At 42.4% G+C, this 18,432-nt stretch overlaps 1 pseudogene; it reads left to right on the top strand.

Annotated features, from left to right (window-relative positions):
* The first annotated feature begins 8,039 nt into the window (after nucleotides 1–8,039).
* LOC106610417 (GTPase IMAP family member 7-like) lies at nucleotides 8,040–17,511 on the top strand (annotated as a pseudogene).
* The last annotated feature ends 921 nt before the right edge of the window (nucleotides 17,512–18,432 follow it).

Genomic DNA, 18,432 nt, shown 5'->3' with positions numbered 1-18,432 from the left:
ATAATGCAAAGACATATTTTCAATGAAATTATGTGACTTTTCCACTACCATGGCTTGTTTCAGCAGGAGGAGGGGATGTGGTTTGTAAACAGTCATTTCCTCTTCTAGTCTCTGTGCTTTGATCCGTAGTCTTTCTCCACCCCCTAACGGTAGCAACTGTGGGCATCTAATGGTGACAGGGGCAGGAAGTTGTTCACCTCCTCAGACGATGCATGGCTCAACTAAGGTTGAGTGCCACTTTATCGACTCTGCAGTAGCTGACCTCTGACCTCACCTACTAAGAAAATGACCTCAATAACAACATTTTTGCTTTAGCATTTGGCAGTTACATACAACAACAAAACATTATTTATACAAATAAATCTATTAATATACACCAGATATACAGACTGACCCTAGCCCACTGGCACATAGACTATTGCAGCATAGATACTGGAGGCTGAGACAGGAGTGGTCGGGAGACAACAAAGTAGTGACTTTCAACGTGGCACCGTCATAGGATGTCACCTTTCCAACAAGTCAGTTTGTCAAATTTCTGCACTGCTAGAGCTGCCCCGGTCAACTGTAAGTGCTGGTATTGTGAAGTGGAAACATCTAGGAGCAACCCAGGCTCAGCGGTGAAGTGGTAGGCCACACAAGCTCACAGACCGGGACCGCCGAGTGCTGAAGAGAGTAGCGCATAAAAATCGTCTATCCTCGTTTGCAACACTCACTACCGAGTTCCGAATAGGTAATAACTATACAAGACAAATGGTAAGTTATTCACTGAGCGTACAAAACATTATGAACACCTGCTCTTTCCTTGACAGACTGACCCGGTGAATCCAGGTGAAAGCTATGATCCCTTATTGATGTCACTATACATCCCTGTGGAATGCTTTCGACACCTTGTAGAGTCCATGCCCAAAACGAAGTGAGGTTGTTCTGATGGCAAAAGGGGGAGAACAACTCAATATTAGAATGTTTTCCCTTATCTCCGTCTCCAGTCTCTATGCTGCAATAGTCAGGGGTCAGGCTGTCCTATATGGTGTGTTATCTTTTATTACACAGTAAAGAACTTTTGTATAAATCAACACAAAAGTATTCTGTCTAGAGGGCAGGGAGTTCTAATGCAAACTAAGACACATTTTGAAACATTATTTTATTTCAACTGTAAAGAGATAAGGGTGTAAAATGTTAAGGCAAAGTGAATGCAAGCATAAGCCAGCAGCTTTAAGATACTGGACACAGTGTTTCACGTATCAAAAGCGAGACCACTCACCCATCACTGTGTCCTATAGGACATGGTGAATTGGCCGTTCCTTCCTACGAGAAGGCTGAAGCACTGGTACAGGTTGTGATCTAATCAGTGCTTGGACTACTTCCTACTTATCTGTGATAATAAGGTCATCACAAACTCACAGTCTCCAATCTCAGTTGCTGATGTCATTCAGGGTCCCTAAGGACTGAAAAACGCTCCTTGATCTTGGTACGAGCAGCAAAACACCGATTTTTTTTAAATTAACAGCCTTTCCCTTACGTAGGCTACCATGTCGGTCATAACACTTTTATTGTGCGGCCAGCTATAGGAAGAGTCTTGGTCGTTCCAAACATCTTCCATTTAAGAATGATGGAGGCCACTGTGTTCTTGGGGACCTTCAAAACTGCCCAATCTGTTTGGTACCCTTCCCCAGATCTATGCCTCCACAAATTCTTGTCTCGGAGCTCTATGTACATTTCCTTCAACCTCATTTCTTGGTTTTTGCTCTGATTTGCACTGCCAACTGTGGGCCCTTATATAGACAGGTGTGTGCCTTCACAAATCATGTCCAATCAATTGAATTTACCAAAAGTTGGACGCCAATCAAGTTGTAGAATCATCTCAACGATGATCAGTGGAAACAGGATGCACCGGAGCTCAATTTTGAGGCTCATAGCAAAGGGTCTGAATACTTACAGTTGAAGTCGGAAGTTTACATACACTTAGGTTGGAGTCATTGAAATTCGTTTTTCAACCGCTCCACAAATTTCTTGTTAACAAACTATAGTTTTGGCAAGTCAGTTAGGACATCTACTTTGTGCATGACACAAGTAATTTTTCCAACAATTTTTACAGACAGACTATTTCACTTATAATTCATTGTATCACAATTCCAGTGGGTCAGAAGTGTACATACACTAAGTTGACAGCTTGGAAAATTTCAGAAAATGATGTCATGGCTTTAGAAGCTTCTGATAGGCTAATTGACATAATTTGGGTCAATTGGAGGTGTACCTGTGGATGTATTTGACGGCTTACCTTCAAACTCATTGCCTCTTGGCTTGACATCATGGGAAAATCAAAAGAAATAAGCCAAAACCTCAGAAAGAAAATTGTAGACCTCCAGAAGTCTGGTTCATCCTTGGGAGCAATTTCCAAACGCCTGAAGATACCACGTTCATCTGTACAAACAATAGTACGCAAGTATAAACACCATGGGACCACGCAGCCGTCATACCGCTCAGGAAGGAGATGCCTTCTGTCTCATAGAAATGAACGTACTTTGGTGCGAAAAGTGCAAATCAATCCCAGAACAACAACAAAGGACCTTGTGAAGATGCTATAGGAAACAGGTACAAAAGTATCTATATCCACAGTAAAACAAGTCCTATATCGACATAACCTGATAGGCCACTCAGCAAGAAGGAAGCCACTGCTCCATAACTGCCATAAAAAAAGCCAGACTTCGGTTTGCAACTGCACATGGGGACGAAGATCGTACTTTTTGGAGAAATGTCCTCTGGTCTGATGAAACAAATATAGAACAGTTTGGCCATAATGACCATCATTATGTTTGGTGGAAAAAGGGGGAGGCTTGCAAGCCGAAGAACACCATCCCAACCGTGAAGCACGGGGGTGGCAGCATCATATTGTGGGGGTGCTTTGCTACAGGAAGGACTGGTGCACTTCACAAAATAGATGGCATCATGAGGTAGGAAAAGTATGTGTATATACTGAAGCAACATCTCAAGACATCAGTCAGGAAGTCAAAGCTTGTTGCAAATGGGTGTCACGATCGTTGTAAGAACTGGACCAAGGCGCAGCGTACGTAGTGTTCCACATCTTTATTATAAAGTGTAACTTCAGCAAAAACAAAACAATAAGCGAACAAACGAAACGTAAAGCAAGTGAAGTGCTCACAGGCAACTACACAAAAACAAGAGCCCACAAAACACAGTTGGTAAATGGCTGCCTAAATATGATCCCCAATCAGAGACAATGAAAAACAGCTGCCTCTGATTGGGAACCATACCAGGCCAACATAGAAATAGACAACCTAAATTGCCCACCCTAGTCACACCCCGACCTAACCAAAATAGAGAATAAAAAGCCTCTATGGTCAGGGCGTGAAAGTACCCCCCCCCCCCCCCCCCCAACGGTGCGGACCCCAGCCGCAAAACCTGACTCTATAGGGGAGGGTCCGGGTGGGCATCTAGCGTTTGTGGCGGCTCCGGTGCAGGTCGTAACCCCCGCCCAGACCCCGGATCCGGCCATGGTGCTGGGCTGAACATCGTGCCTGGACTGGTCATCGGCGCAGAGGAAGGCTCCGGCCATGGAGCTGGGTTGGTCACCGTGCCTGGACTGGGCATTGGCGCAGAGAAGGGCTCCGGCCTAGGAGTTGGACTGGACACCTTGCCTGGAAGCTCCGGACCGTGGACCGTCGCAGGAGGTTCCGGACTGTGGACTGTCGCAGGAAGTTGTGGACCGTCGTAGGAGGTTCGGTACTGTGGACCGTCGCAGGAGGCTCTGGACTGGGAATGCGCACTGGAGGCCTAGTGCATGGAGCCGGTACAGGTGGCACCGGCCTGGTGACACGCACTTCAGGGAGAGTGCGGAGAGCAGGCACAGGACGTACCGGACTGGGGAGGCGCACTGTGGAGGCCTGATGCGTGGGGCCGGCACAGGTTGCACCGGACTGGTGACACGCTCTTCAGTGCGAGTGCGGGGAGACGGCACAGGACGTCCTGGACTGGGGACATGCACTTCAGGGCGAGTGCGAGGAGCTGGCACAGGATGTACTGGGCTGTGGAGGCGCACTGGAGACCTGGTGCATAGAGCCGCCATAAATTGTACCGGAACAATGACACACTTCGCACGGCGAGTGCGGGGAGCTAATACAGGACGTCGGGCTGGGAGGCGCCTGGGCCTGGTGCGAGGCCGGCACTGCGGACGAGCCCTGCCGGCGGTGCGGGGCTGGCACGGACGCCGGGCGGGAGGCGCACGGAGACCTGGTGGTAGGCCGGCTCGGACGGACGATGACATGCTCCTCAAGGCGAGTGCGGAGAGCTGGCACAGGATGTACAGTGCTGGGGAGGCGTACTGGAGTCCCGATGCGTGGAGCCGGCCCAGGTTTCACCGGACTAATGACACGCTCCTCCAAACACCTGCGTTGCCGCATACTCCTAGCTAACTCCATTCTCCGGTATCTTTCCTCACACTGTTCCATCGACTCCCAGGCGGGCTCTGGCACTCTCCTTGGGTCGACCGACCACTTCTCCATTTCCTCCCAGATAGTCTCTGGCTCTTTCCGTTCACTCCTCGGCTCCGCCGACCACCCCGTGTTGCCCCCCCCAGAAACATTTTGGGGCTGTTTTTTGGGCTTCCGTTGTGGCCGTGAACCCCGGCGTCGTTGCTGACCTCCCTTATCTCCTTGCGTCTGCTTCCAAGGAAGGCTTTCGTGTCCCTCCATGATTTCCTCCCATGTCCAGGATATCTTCTCCTCCTTGATTTCCTCCCAAGCCCAGGATACCTTCTCCTCCCAGGATACCTTCTCCTCACGCTGCTTGGTCCTGGTTTGGCGGGATCTTCTGTCACGATCGTCGTAAGAACTGGACCAAGGCGCAGCGTACGTAACGTTCCACATCTTTATTATAAAGTGAAACTTCAGCAAAAACAAACCAATAAACGAGCAAACGAAACGTGAAGCAAGTGAAGTGCTCACAGGCAACTACACAAAAACAAGATCCCACAAAACACAGTGGGGAAATGGCTGCCTAAATATGATCCCCAATCAGAGACAACGAAAAACAGCTACCTTTGATTGGGAACCATACCAGGCCAACATAGAAATAGACAACCTAGATTACCCACCCTAGTCACACCCCAACCTAACCAAAATAGAGAATAAAAAGGCTCTCTCTGGTCAGGGCGTGACAATGGGTCTTCCAAATGGACAATGACCCCAAGCATACTTCCAAAGTTGTGGCAAAATGATTTAAGGACAACAAAGTCATGGTATTGGAGTGGCCATCACAAAGCCCTGACCTCAACCCTACAGAAGATTTGTGTGCAGAACTGAAAAAGCATGTGCGAGTAAGGAGGCCTACAAACCTGACTCAGTTACACCAGCTCTGTCAGGAGGAATGGGCCAAAATTCACCCAACTTATTGTGGGAAGCTTGGGGAAGACTACCTGAAATGTTTGACCCAAGTTAAACAATTTAAAGGCAATGCTACCAAATACTAATTGAGTGTATGTAAACTTCTGACCTAGTGGGATTGTGATGAAAGAAATAAAAGCTGAAATAAATCATTCTCTCTACTATTATTCTGACATTTTACATTCTTAACCTCTATGGGCTAGGTGGGACGCTTTACCTTAGAAATGCTATTACTTCAATTTCTCAAACATATGACTATTTTACACCATTTTAAAGACAAGACTCTCATTAATCTAACCACACTGTCCGATTTCAAAAAGGCTTTACAACGAAAGCAAAACATTAGATTATGTCAGCAGAGTACCCAGCCAGAAATAATCAGACACCCATTTTTCAAGCTAACATATAATGTCACAAAAACCAAAACCACAGCTAAATGCAGCACTAACATTTGATGATCTTCATCAGATGACACTCCTAGGACATTATGCTATACAATACATGCATGTTATGTTAAAATCAATTTTTATGTGATTTTTCTCATAAAAAAGCGATAATATTCCGACTGGGAGTCGTTGTTTTCTTTCAAAGGGAGAGAAAGTAAACATGATGTCGGCTCGTGCACGAGCTTCCCAGTCTCATTGTTCTCAGATCGACCACTATCCAAATGCGCTACTGTTTTTCAGCCATGGCCTGCAAAGTCACCATTCATCGTTCTGGCGCCTTCTGAGAGCCTATAGGAGCGTTAGAAAATGTCACGTTATGCCAGAGATCCCCTGTTTTGGTTAGAGATGATCAAGAAGGCCAAGAAATAGTCAGAGAGAGCGCTTCCTGTTTGGAATCTTCTCAGGTTTTGGCCTGCCAAATGAGTTCTGTTATACTTACAGACACCATTCAAACAGTTTTAGAAAATTCAGAGTGTTTTCTATCCAAATCTGTTAATAATATGCATATCCTAGCTTCTGAGTTGGTGTAGGAGGCAGTTAAAAATGGGCACATATTTTTCTCAATACTGCCCCCTAGCCCGTAGAGGTTAAGAACAAATTCTTATTTTCAATGACGGCCTAGGAACAGTCTGTTCAGGGGCAGAACGACAGATTTGTACCTTGTCAGCTCAGGGGTTTGAACTTGCAACCTTTCGGTTACTAGTCCAACGCTCTAACCACTACACTACCCTGCCGCCGCGTATGTCATTGGCCAAGTGGGACCGTCATGGAGAAGACTGTTTTTAGGCATAGCTATAGGCTACACAAATCCACAAGGAGTCAAAAGTAGCTTATAAAGAAACAGACGGAACGGCCTGGCAGTTTTTTTTCTCCACCATGACCCATAAGGGGCTCTGTAGTCAAGCAAATTTCCCTATGGGACATAATGTAATTCATTAATGAAATGATTTTTAAATTAATTGTTGTCTTATTCTTAGGTCTTCACATTACCATGGTTCTCATTATTGAAATAAATGCTCATTAGCCACTCACTATGCACCACATTCAATTAATAATGTTGTAAAAAATTCAAAACTCGATGCACTCTTTTGAGTTATCAATAGACCTAAAGGGGAAGGAACATTGTTGCAGAGGAGGTGGGGAGATAGCATACAAGCAGTCATTTCTTCTTCTGTTCTCTGTGCTTTGAGTCATATTCTTTCTCCACCCCCTAATGGTATCAACTGTGGGTGTCCAGGGCTGGCTGTAGCCTTTTGGGGGCCGCAAGCGAGATTTGGTTGGTTGTGGGGTCCCCACACCAAGCGGCAAAAAAAAATTGTGGCCCCCCTCTTGACAGCGGAGAGAAACATTTACGTTTTAAAGTCAATTTCATAAAATTCGACATATTTTGCCATGAGGCAGAGAGATATTTTTTGCATAAGCAGTCGAGGGCCGCTTATGTCGCTTATGCCTGGAGTCGGGCATAAGCGCGTGGGTGTCCCATGGTGACAGGGACGGGTTGTAATACAGACACATTTTCAATAAAATCACGTGACTTAGCAGAGGAAGCCACTTCAGACTATAGTTCTGTTAGGGTTAGTTTCTCATTACACTAATGGTGGCATATAGTGAGGCCTACCTATCTTTCATTTTGTTATTCTTTGCTTTGTGCTTTGTAGTTTAAATTTCATGAAAATTGCTTTACAAATGAAGGTGTTATTATCAGTATTGTCATTAGACCTATTATTATTCAGGTATTTCAATACCCAACCTATAGACTATAGCAAATGGGGTCAGTTGAGGTGTGACTTGTTGAGTGACAATATGTGAAACTAAAGCCAGGCAGACATTTTAGTACGATCTACGGGCTCCTGATCAGCTTTTTCCAAATCGTAAGAAATTGGATCAAACCTAGAGTAAAATGTAGGGCCTCAGCCCGTAAAATGTAAGCACATACCCGATTTGCTGATGATGGCTCTCACGGGCACCCGGGCACTCTACGGGCCCTTGTGGTGGCGTCTTGATCATTTTCAAAGTTGTTGAATATTCGGCCTCAAATCGGCCATTATTGTCCAATCGTAGTATACCTATTACTAGTTCAGTACAATTTGGCTTGACTGAATTGTTAAATGTGAAAGGCTCTCCAATGGTTAGAGCCCGTAGACTAGACAAACAATGGTGTAGTACAGATATTCCCAAACCAGTTATACGCGCAATGCCGTCAGGGGTACGCTAAATAAAAATGTGATTCACTTTTGATTTTTTTTTATTATTATTATTTTTAAATAAAAAATAATAAAACAATTCTTCACATTTTCAAACAGTCCATTTATATTTTCCAATACATTTGGGTGAGGTTTTTTTCTTGCCTGAGTAGCATTGTTTTACTGCCAAAAATAAAACTAAACCATCTAGTGTTCAGTAAAATAACAACACAATGTCAAATACAGGTAGCCTAGTCAAATAATTAACATCTAATCACATTAACCGTTAATATCTCGCTGGAATTCCACTAACGGTCCGTATGTAGCCAAACGTAGCTGCTGCTCATTCCGTTCACTCGATAAATGGTTAAAAAAAGTAATGCTCACGTCCATAGAGACACATACCAGTTCTACTGGTAGTACTGCTACTACCAGCAGTAATACACCTGCACCTGTCGACGACACAAGTTGTTCTGCTTCCACGAGCACATCCAATGATAGCATCAGTAATTCTACATTTGTTGTTAGCCCAGCTAGCATGGACACTGACAGTTGTGAATCTGATGCAGCCGAAGAACTACTGCCCCCTTACCCGAGAAAGCACTAAACAACAGACAGGGACGTTGGACCATCAAAGAGGCACAAATATGATGAGAACTACATTGATTTGGGGTTCACTTATATTGGGAGTAGTGCCTTTCTTTAGCCACAGTGTGTTATATGTGCAAAAGTACTATCTCACAACTCGATGAAACCTTCACTCTTGTGCAGACATTTAGAAACAAAACATGCCAATTTAAAAAATAAGCCACAGGAGTTTTTTGAGTGAGAATTAAGACGACTTTCGAGTAGTAAGACATGTATAAAAGCAACAGATACCATTAATAAGAAGGGGCTAGAAGTGTCTTATATGGTGAGCTACCAAGTGGCTAGGTGTCGTCAGGAATGGACCAAGGCGCAGCGGGAATGTGGATACTCATATTTTTAATAAACACGAGTAAAGCATCCACTGAAAAAAAAACAATAAACACGACAGGAACAGTTTTGCAGGCACACAAAACGCAGTGCAAAAACAACTACCCACAACCCCAAAGGAAAACACACACCTGTTTATAGGACTCCCAATCAGAGGCAACTAGAACCACCTGCCTCCAATTGAGAGTCCAACAACCAATCTACACATAACACAAAACCCCTGCCACGTCCTGACCAAAACTAATACAATTGCTCCCTCTGCTGGTCAGGACGTGACACTAGGACAGGCAAGCCCCATACTATTGAGGAATTCTTCCTGCTGCTGGGACAATGCTGGGGGAAAAGGCCAAAAAAAGCAGCTATACAGACTATGCCTTCATCAAACAATACTGTTTCACGACGCATCAGTGACATGGCAGGAGAAGTTTTGAAACAATTACTGCTTCGCATACAAGCCAGTGAATTCTATGCGTTTCAGTTGGATGAGTTATCCCTTTCATGCCCTGCCTCCAGTCCACTTACCGATATCTGAACAAGAGAGCCTCATCGAAATTGCAACAAGCGGTTCAGTGAAAATGTAATTTAATCAGAATCCACTGCCATATTTCTGGATTGGGCTGCGCTCAGAATATCCTGCCTTGGCAAATCGCGCTGTAAAGACACTGATGCCCTTTGCAACCACATACCTATGTGAGAGTGCATTCTCGGCCCTCACTAGCATGACAACTAAATATAGGCACAGCCTGTGTGTGGAAAATGATTTAAGACTGAGACTGTCTCCAATACAACCCAACATTGCAGAGTTATGTGCATCCTTTTAAGCACACCCTTCTCATTAACCTGTGGTGAGTTATTCACAATTTTCGATGAACAAATCGTTTTATATGTAAGATGGCTAAATAAAGAGCCATATTATTGATTATTAATATATTATTATTTGTGCCCTGGTCCTAGAGAGCTCTTTGTCACTTCTCGCGAGCCGGTTTGTGACAAAAACTCACTCTTATTCTTATGTTTAATAAATGTATCGTATAATGTGTGGCAGGCTTACAATGATGGCAACAAACAACATTTGAGAGTGCGCTGACCCTGGTGCTAGAGGCTGGAGGTTGAATGTTTGAAGGGGTTCAGGACTATAAAACGTTTGGGAACCACTGGTGGAGTGTATATCAGCTATTGCCACACCAGCCTTCGCTTTGGCTCCCTCTCCTGTCCAGCTCAGCCGTTCGGCGTCGCCGGCCTTCTAGCTGCTGCCGAACCTGCTGCTGGCAAACGCTCTTCACTCATTAACCCCGGACTTATCTCTTCATCATTACACACACCTGGTTCCAATCCCCACTCTATCACTGTATATGTACTCTCTCTGTCATTTGTCTTTGTCGGTCATTTTAAATGTTGCTTGTTTTCCTGAGAGTAATCTCTCCTGCTATTTCCTGAGTACTTTATTATTTTGCACTTTGGGTTTTGTCCCGCTTTTTTTAAATATAAATATATAAATATATATATATATATATATATATATATAGCGCTTTAATAAATTCAGTAGTTCTAAACCTGCGACTGCTTCCTGCCTACTACTCTCTACACTTGTGACAGCCATAAATAGTGGGAAAGGATTTCAGTAAATGTATGACGGTGAAGAGAAAGCCTATGGGTGTGTCAGGGGGTGGGCGCCTGAGAGATGCTGTAATAAAAGAAGTGGGCAGACCCACTCTCACATTGTAGTTCTTCAGTATCCTTACAAGAGTATAGAAACTACTACTACTACTATTACTACTACTACTACTACTACTAGTACTACTACGCTCACACAGCACTTGAGACTGACAGATCTTCACTCCAAAAATCAACAGCAAAGTTTATCAGTCTGGTGAGTAGCCTTTAGTGTACCAAGATTGGAACTGAACTAAATGATTTAAAATAGAAGGATATTGATTATATTTTTTTCTAATGTGCTTTTCCCTTTGAGTTCCACGCACTCCAGAAATATAACAATGTACAGCAGTGGGGAGCATTATTTTTATGTCACCCCACTGCTTTACTTTTTTAACAGTATTATTTACATTACATTATAGTCAGTGTAGTAACTCATTAAAAACAGAGGATTTTGTATAAATACTTAGGTAACACTTTATTTGGGACCAGAGATTCTAGTTACATCACAAGAGGCTGCTGAGGGGAGAACACCTCATAATAATGGCTGGAAGGGAGCAAATGGAATGGCATCAAAAACCTGATGTATTTAATTCCATTCCACTGATTCTGCTCCAGACATTACCACTCACCCGTCCTCCCTAATTAAGGTGCCACCCACCTCCTGTGAGTTAGATATAGTACTTTTATTTATTTCTTCAATTTTTATTTTATACATACACTGATTGGACATCTCTGTTTAAGAGCACCCCCCTCTCTTTTTTGTCTTTCTCACTTGCTATTAAGATCGTAAAAAGAAAGATGTGGATTAGACATGTATTTTTGTACTGTGGCCTACCATTGATTAAAAAAAGTAACAACAAGAGTTTTGTTATTTTTGATGGTAATCATCTTAGCAAAAATAGATCTATGGTTAATGACATTTCCGATTACATGTTGACAGTGTTTGGGAGTAGTTCACAGTAGTTTGGTGGTAGTTTAACTAAATACAAAAATTCAGAGTTTTCAGTAGTTTGTAACTTTTTTGCTATGTAGCAGTGTAGCTGGTTACTGGAACTACCGACTGTCACACAGATCAAATCAAATCAAATTGTATTTGTCACATGCGCCGAAGGCAACAGGTTACCTTACCTTACCGTGAAATGCTTACTTACAAGCCCTGACCAACAATGCAGTTTTAGGAAAAATAGGAGTTGAGAAAATATTTACTAAATAAACTAATGTATAAAAAATATATATATATATATATATATAACAATAACGAGGCTTTTTATAGGGGGTACCGGTACCGAGTGTAACACTACAATGTAACATCTGACTTCAGAGTGATGTGTTCTTGCCATTGTATTATATGACATTTCAGATTTAAATGTTGTGAAATACTTCTTAAAAATAACTTTAGTTAAACAAACTAGGTCTATATTTCTGCTTCCAGTGTGAAGTAATTGGTGGCTTGGTAAACTATATTTTCAGAGTAGCTTGCCCCACTGTCCCAAGTGGCGCAGCGGTCTAAGACACTGCATCTCAGAGCAAGAGTCATCACTACAGTCCCTGGTTCGAATTCAGGCTGTATCACATTCGGCCGTTATTGGGAGTCCCATAGGGTGGCGCACAATTGGCCCAGCATTGGCCGGGTTTGGCTGGGGTAGGCCATCATTGTAAATAAGAATTTGTTCTTAACTGTCTTGCCTAGTTAAATATAAATAAATAAACACTGCATGTTGAGTGCACATATGCTCACAGATTATTGTACAGATCATGAAGTACTTCCTGCTTTGTGTCAAGAAGATGTAGCTGTTCCTCACAATGTACTAAGAAGTTGTACATGAGGACTAGACCTCTTTCAAAGGTAACAGCCTTGTCCATTTAATCCAACAGAACTCCAACGGCAGACACAAAATGAGCTGAGGATTGTTCTTGTTGGGAAGACTGGAGTGGGAAAGAGTGGAGCAGGAAACACCATCCTGGGGAGAGATGCTTTTGAATCAGATTTAGCTCCCTCCTCTGTGACAACCAAGTGTGAGAAGAACAGGGGAGAAGTAGTGTAGCTGTTATTGATACCCCAGGCTTGTATGACACCAACTATACTCAAGATGAGATACTGCTGGAGATCAAGAGGTGCATCTCTTTCTCCGCTCCTGGTCCCCATGTGTTCCTGATAGTGCTCCAGCTGGGTAGATCCACACAAGAAGAGAAGAAAACAGTGGAGATCCTTCAGGCAACTTTTGGAAAACAGTCAGCAAACTATACAGTTGTGCTCTTCACTCATGGAGATCTACTGGTGGCGAAAGAGCGAAAGAAGACTAAATCAATTGAATACTTTGTGCACGGGCACAAATATCTTCATGCTTTTTGACAGGAATGTAAAGGGGATGTCATGTCTTCAACAACGAATGCCAAAATCCCTCTCAGGTTACTGAGCTGCTTGAGAAGATTAGCAAAGTGGTCAAATGGAATGGAGGAAGCTATTACACCACTGAGATGTTCCAGGAGGCTGAGAGAACGATTGAAGAGGAGAAAAAGAGGATCCTGAGACAGAATGAAGAGAAGAATCGCATAGAGATGGAGGAACTGAAGGAAAAACATAAAGGAGAGGCTCTGAAGGAAGCTGAAGAAGAACTGAAACAGCGTCTGGAAAGAGAAGCAAGAAAGAAAGCTGAGGAAAGTAACACATTCATTAAATGTGCAGCTGTTGGTGCTGCAGTTGGATTATGTGTAGGCGTAGGATCAGGTGTAATCTGCTCGACTCTGAAAGGAGCAATGGGAGGGGCTGTAGCGGGTCCAGTAGTAGGGGGAGCCGTAGGACTTGGAGTAGGAGCTGGAGTAGCTTTGGCTACAACTTCAAAAGACAAATGTATTATACAATGAGAATGTGTAATATTACTCCAACACCATCTATCATTGGTTTGGCGTAATTATGAAATGATTTGATTCTTAAAAATGACAGATTTTGTTAATTGTCCTCCTGGCTATTCATTACAATTAATGTTAATGTTGTACTAATTAATTGCTAAAACACGAAGTACGTATTTAAACATGAAATGTTACTTTTACCTTGATTATTTTCATATTGCAAAATGATAGCATATGTCAAATGAATTGTGTGGGAAATAAGTAAAGAATAAAAGTTTTTAAAGTCTGTGTGTGTGTTCGTGCGTGTGAGAGAGATGCAGGTAGCCTAGCAGTTAAGAGTGTTTGGCCAGTAACTGAAAGTTTGCTGGTTAGAATCCCTGAGCCGACTAGGTGAACAAAATCTGTCAATGTTCCTTTGAGCAAGGCACCAAACTCTAATTGTTCCTGTCAGTCTCTCTGGATAAGAGTGTCTGCTAAATGATTAACATGTAGATCTATGCACTAACTGTAAGCGGCTCTGCTAAATTACTAAAATGTAGATGAATGTACTGAGCATAAATAATGTGTCATATAAAGATACCATGTGTTTGTTTTTTTGTATTTGATACAAGAAAATAACATACATACAGTACTACTGACTGCATAACCCAGACACTAATACGCTGAGTATAAAATACATACAGTACTACTGACTGCATAACCCAGACACTAATACGCTGAGTATAAAATACATACAGTACTACTGACTGCATAACCCAGACACTAATACGCTGAGTATAAAATACATACAGTACTACTGACTGCATAACCCAGACACTAATACGCTGAGTATAAAATACATAGAATTATCATGACAGAATGTTTTCTTTTGCTGTAATGTTGATTTCATAATGTTCACTAGTAGTTGTTAAAATGTGAAGTATTTTTATCCTTTATTTAGCTAGGCAAGTCAGTTATGAACAAATTCTTATTTACAAATGATGGCCTACCTTGGCCAAACCCTAACAATGCTGGGCCAAATGTGTGCCACCCTATAGGACACCCAATCACAACCGGTTGTGATACATTTTGGAATCGAACCAGTTTCTGTAGTGACACCTCTAGTACTGAGATGCAGTGCCTTAGACTGCTGCACCACTCAGGAGCCTGTAGGCTGTTTTATATTTCTTATTTTACATACTTACTGACACATCAAATGCACAATGCTGTTCTAAATACTTGATCGTCCAAAACTCATTTGAAAAAGAGATGCTTCATGTGACATCTTCCGTAAAATAGAGGATATATAGTTTTATATATACACTCTTCTCTCATCTGACTCTTTATTTTAGTAGCTGACGTTGGTCATGACCTGAGACTGGTGTTGGTTGGCCTGGACAGAGTGGGGAAGAGTGCAGCAGGAAACACCATCATGGGCCAAGAAGTGTTTGAGTCTGGGGTCAGTTTCACATCACTGATCCTGACGAGTGAGAGCAGAGAAGTAGAGCTGTCTGGGAGGAGAGTGATGGTGGTGGTTACTCCAGGTCTGTTCAACAGTGACCTCTCTGTAGAGGAAGTCAGAAAAGAAATGGAGGGCTTTGTCTCTCTCTACACCAGATCCCCAGGCCTTCCTACTGATCATTGAGCTGGGCTGCTTCACAGAGCAAGAGAAGAGAGTGATGGACACACTGGAGAAGATGTTAAGTCCCTCTGTCAGTGAATATACCATAGTGCTCTTTAGTTATGGAGACAAACTGAAGAACAATACTATAGATCAGTTTATCAGAGTGGACCAAAACCTGAAGAAACTGGTTCAGAAATGTGGAGGGGGTTTCCATGTGTTCAACAATAATGATACAGACAATGCAGGCCAGGTCAATGAGCTTTTACACAAAGTAGACCAATTAACAGGAAAGAACCATGTGCAAACATTTTATGAAAAAAATATTAATACATTTTGCAAAACATTCTACGCAATCGCTGTTCTGGGGGGGGATAGCAGGGATAATAGTGGGGGGAGCAGTAGGGGCATTAGTGGGGGGACTAGCAGGTCCAGTAGGGGCAGTAGTTGCTGGGCTAGTAGGAGCTGCAGTTTGACCGAAAGCAGCAGTGAAAGTTACAGAGAACAGCACTACCAAGTGAGACTGTGTTGACATAGTTCAATTTAACCTACATTGCTGTATTTTAAGCCACATTTATTTTCTTCTCATGTTCGATAAAATAACAGCATGGTTGTGGGAGCTCTTCCTGATTATGAATTATAAACCATTTGTTACCTATCTACATGTAATTCCACATTAACTAAAGCTTCAAGCAGAGCTCTTACACCAAAGCCCTTGTCCTTGTGAACTGTAGTTTAAGAGGACATACATGCAACAGTTGTTCTCCGTGTTGATAAGGAAGGTATATGTATTGTTAGCACATATCCCGTGTTAAACATTGCTTGTGATTCACAGCTTGTCTCTCTGTATTCCTACTCAGAATTGATATTGTTCAGTTGATTTGCTAACTGATTTTCTATGTTTTGTAACTGCTGAAATCTTGCCTCCTTTTTCTATAAAGTTGTTAGTGATAAATGCTGACTAAACTCAGTGTTCATTATTGGGCTCACTGATGTCCACAAAATGTCATGAATCTGAAGGACCATGAAATTTATACAAGACGTGATATATCGGGGAGAAGGTTTCAAATTAACTCTGAGATGTATATTTTAATTGTACATCGTCCAAATAAATGCATTCAATTTCGTGCATAGTGTGGACAATGAGGCTTTTTATGAATTATGAAACCCATGAGGTCATAAGGGTAAGGTCCCATGATTTTAATGTTTAGATATTCTAAAAGACTTTGGGCCATTCCTATTTGGTGAAAATACCAAGTTAGTATACAGTGGTATCAAGCAGCACTGTAGCAGGTGTAGTAAGCTCTAATATGGCCTGGCCAAGTAGGTGGACCGCTACACTATCTCTGGCTGGTTTCACCAGGCTACATTTTTTAAAAAACAGACAATCCCTTTAAAGCTTAGGCCTACTTTCACTCTGATTAGGATGCGGAACTGAACACCCATTGTTGTGTTCTAGGTGGCAAAGAGCCAAAAGTCATACACCCACTGTTGGTTTAGATATATCATCTCTCAGCACACAGACACTTCAGTTAGATGGAACTTTTGTATGGGTCTTTTACCTATGCTTATTATTCTGTAAAGATTCATCCACGACACTGTGGCGCCCCCTGGTGGTGTGGCTGGGGTGTGCCACAGTTTGCAGCTTCAGCCACACCTCACAACCAGCATGTTTAGGCTGCTGCAAGCTAGGCTGCAGTGCCACGCCTGCACCTTAATCCACTGAGCCTCGTTAAACTTCCACACCTGGTCGAGCTGTGCAGACGAGGCTGTGTAGACAAAACAGTGTGAGTGGGACAGGTCTAGTTTGTAACAAAGTTGTATCTTTGTTCTTTTGGTGTATTTGGCACGACTGTACTTTGACTGAGGGTCGGAATGGAGGATAGTTCAGATGGTAGAGTTAGGGCAATTGATAATGATGATGATAAAACAACCAGTTTTGATCAGCTATTTACACCTGTTGTAAGTAAGCGAGGATGTGCAATGGTGCATTTAAAACTACACTGGTTGACGCTTTAGAAGTGGATACTGGAAAAATGCCACTGTCCCTTAGATGAGTTAAGCTGGCGCTTGCATACACTGACAGTATTGGAAGACTGCTGGGAATACGAACGATATCAAAAGAGGGGTTTTGGGAAAAGGGTTGATGAATATGGACTCCGGGATCTTGTTATAGTGCCATCTGTGGCAATAGGAAATGTGCCACCGTGATTTTATACAAGACCACATGTTGATTTTAGCCTGATCGAAGAAAATAAACAGTGGTGTGAAGATAATGTGGGAACAATAGTGGATCAATATTGATCCACTATTGTTCCTACATTATCTTCTTGAAACAATACAGGTCTATCTGTTCCTCAAGTTTATCTCTATCCCATGTCTAGACCAGCTGCGGGGAGTGAACTATGAAGAGATTCACCATCCTTTCTCAGAAGCACAGCATGTCTTTACTATTGTTATGCATATTAATTGTTAACTATTAATATTAAACAAATCAGGTAAAAACCTAATTTTTCTCTCTCACAGAAGATAGGAGCAGGTGTATTTATTCCTGAGTTCCATGTTAATCTATGCAAAAGACCAACAAATTATTTTATCTGTATATTCAACAGAAATGGTTGTGATAATCTTTGGATTGCAATGAATAGAGGAAGTGTAACCAAAAATAGTTCAGACTGCATCAGTTTTGTGCAGTTAAGATCTGGAAAGTCAGAACGTCAGGATTTATGGTCAGAAATAATGATGCTGTTGTTTGACTTACAAATAAATGGTACTGAAACTCAGTTCCGTTGGATCCCGTCTCATACAGGAGTTAATGAAATTATATAGCAGATACAATAGAAGGAGAAAAAAACAGTGAAATTATATTTTTGATATACAGGTGCAGTTGTGTAGAAGGGAAATTAAAACATTGATTTAGAAAAATGGGTTAGATTGTTGGCAGACATTTTTATAGTACTGGAGATTAGTGTCATGTAATGGGTACACAATTAGGATGTTATGTTGTGTAGGAGGAGATCAGGGCATACGGTATTGAATTCCTCTTTGAAATTGGTAGGGAAACATGGTACTGGAATATGTAATGGCTGTACAGCAGAGGAAACAGTTGAACATGTTATTTTGTGAAATGTATGATGTAGAAAGGGAGAGGTTGTATGACAGGGTTAGAGAGGTTGGACGGGAATGGGGTGTGGGTGATATTTTGGGTAGGGGTGATGGGAGTAGTGAGTTTTGTATGGAATTACTTTATTTTGTAAGGGTTAGTTAATTAAGAGAATACAGTGGTATTCACAGGTTGCACCTCTGTCACTTGGTCGCATCAT

This window comes from Salmo salar, chromosome 08, assembly GCF_965601325.2.
Source record: "Salmo salar chromosome 08, fSalSal1, whole genome shotgun sequence".
Classification (NCBI taxonomy): domain Eukaryota; kingdom Metazoa; phylum Chordata; class Actinopteri; order Salmoniformes; family Salmonidae; genus Salmo; species Salmo salar.
This window is presented reverse-complemented; position numbering and strand designations above follow the sequence as displayed.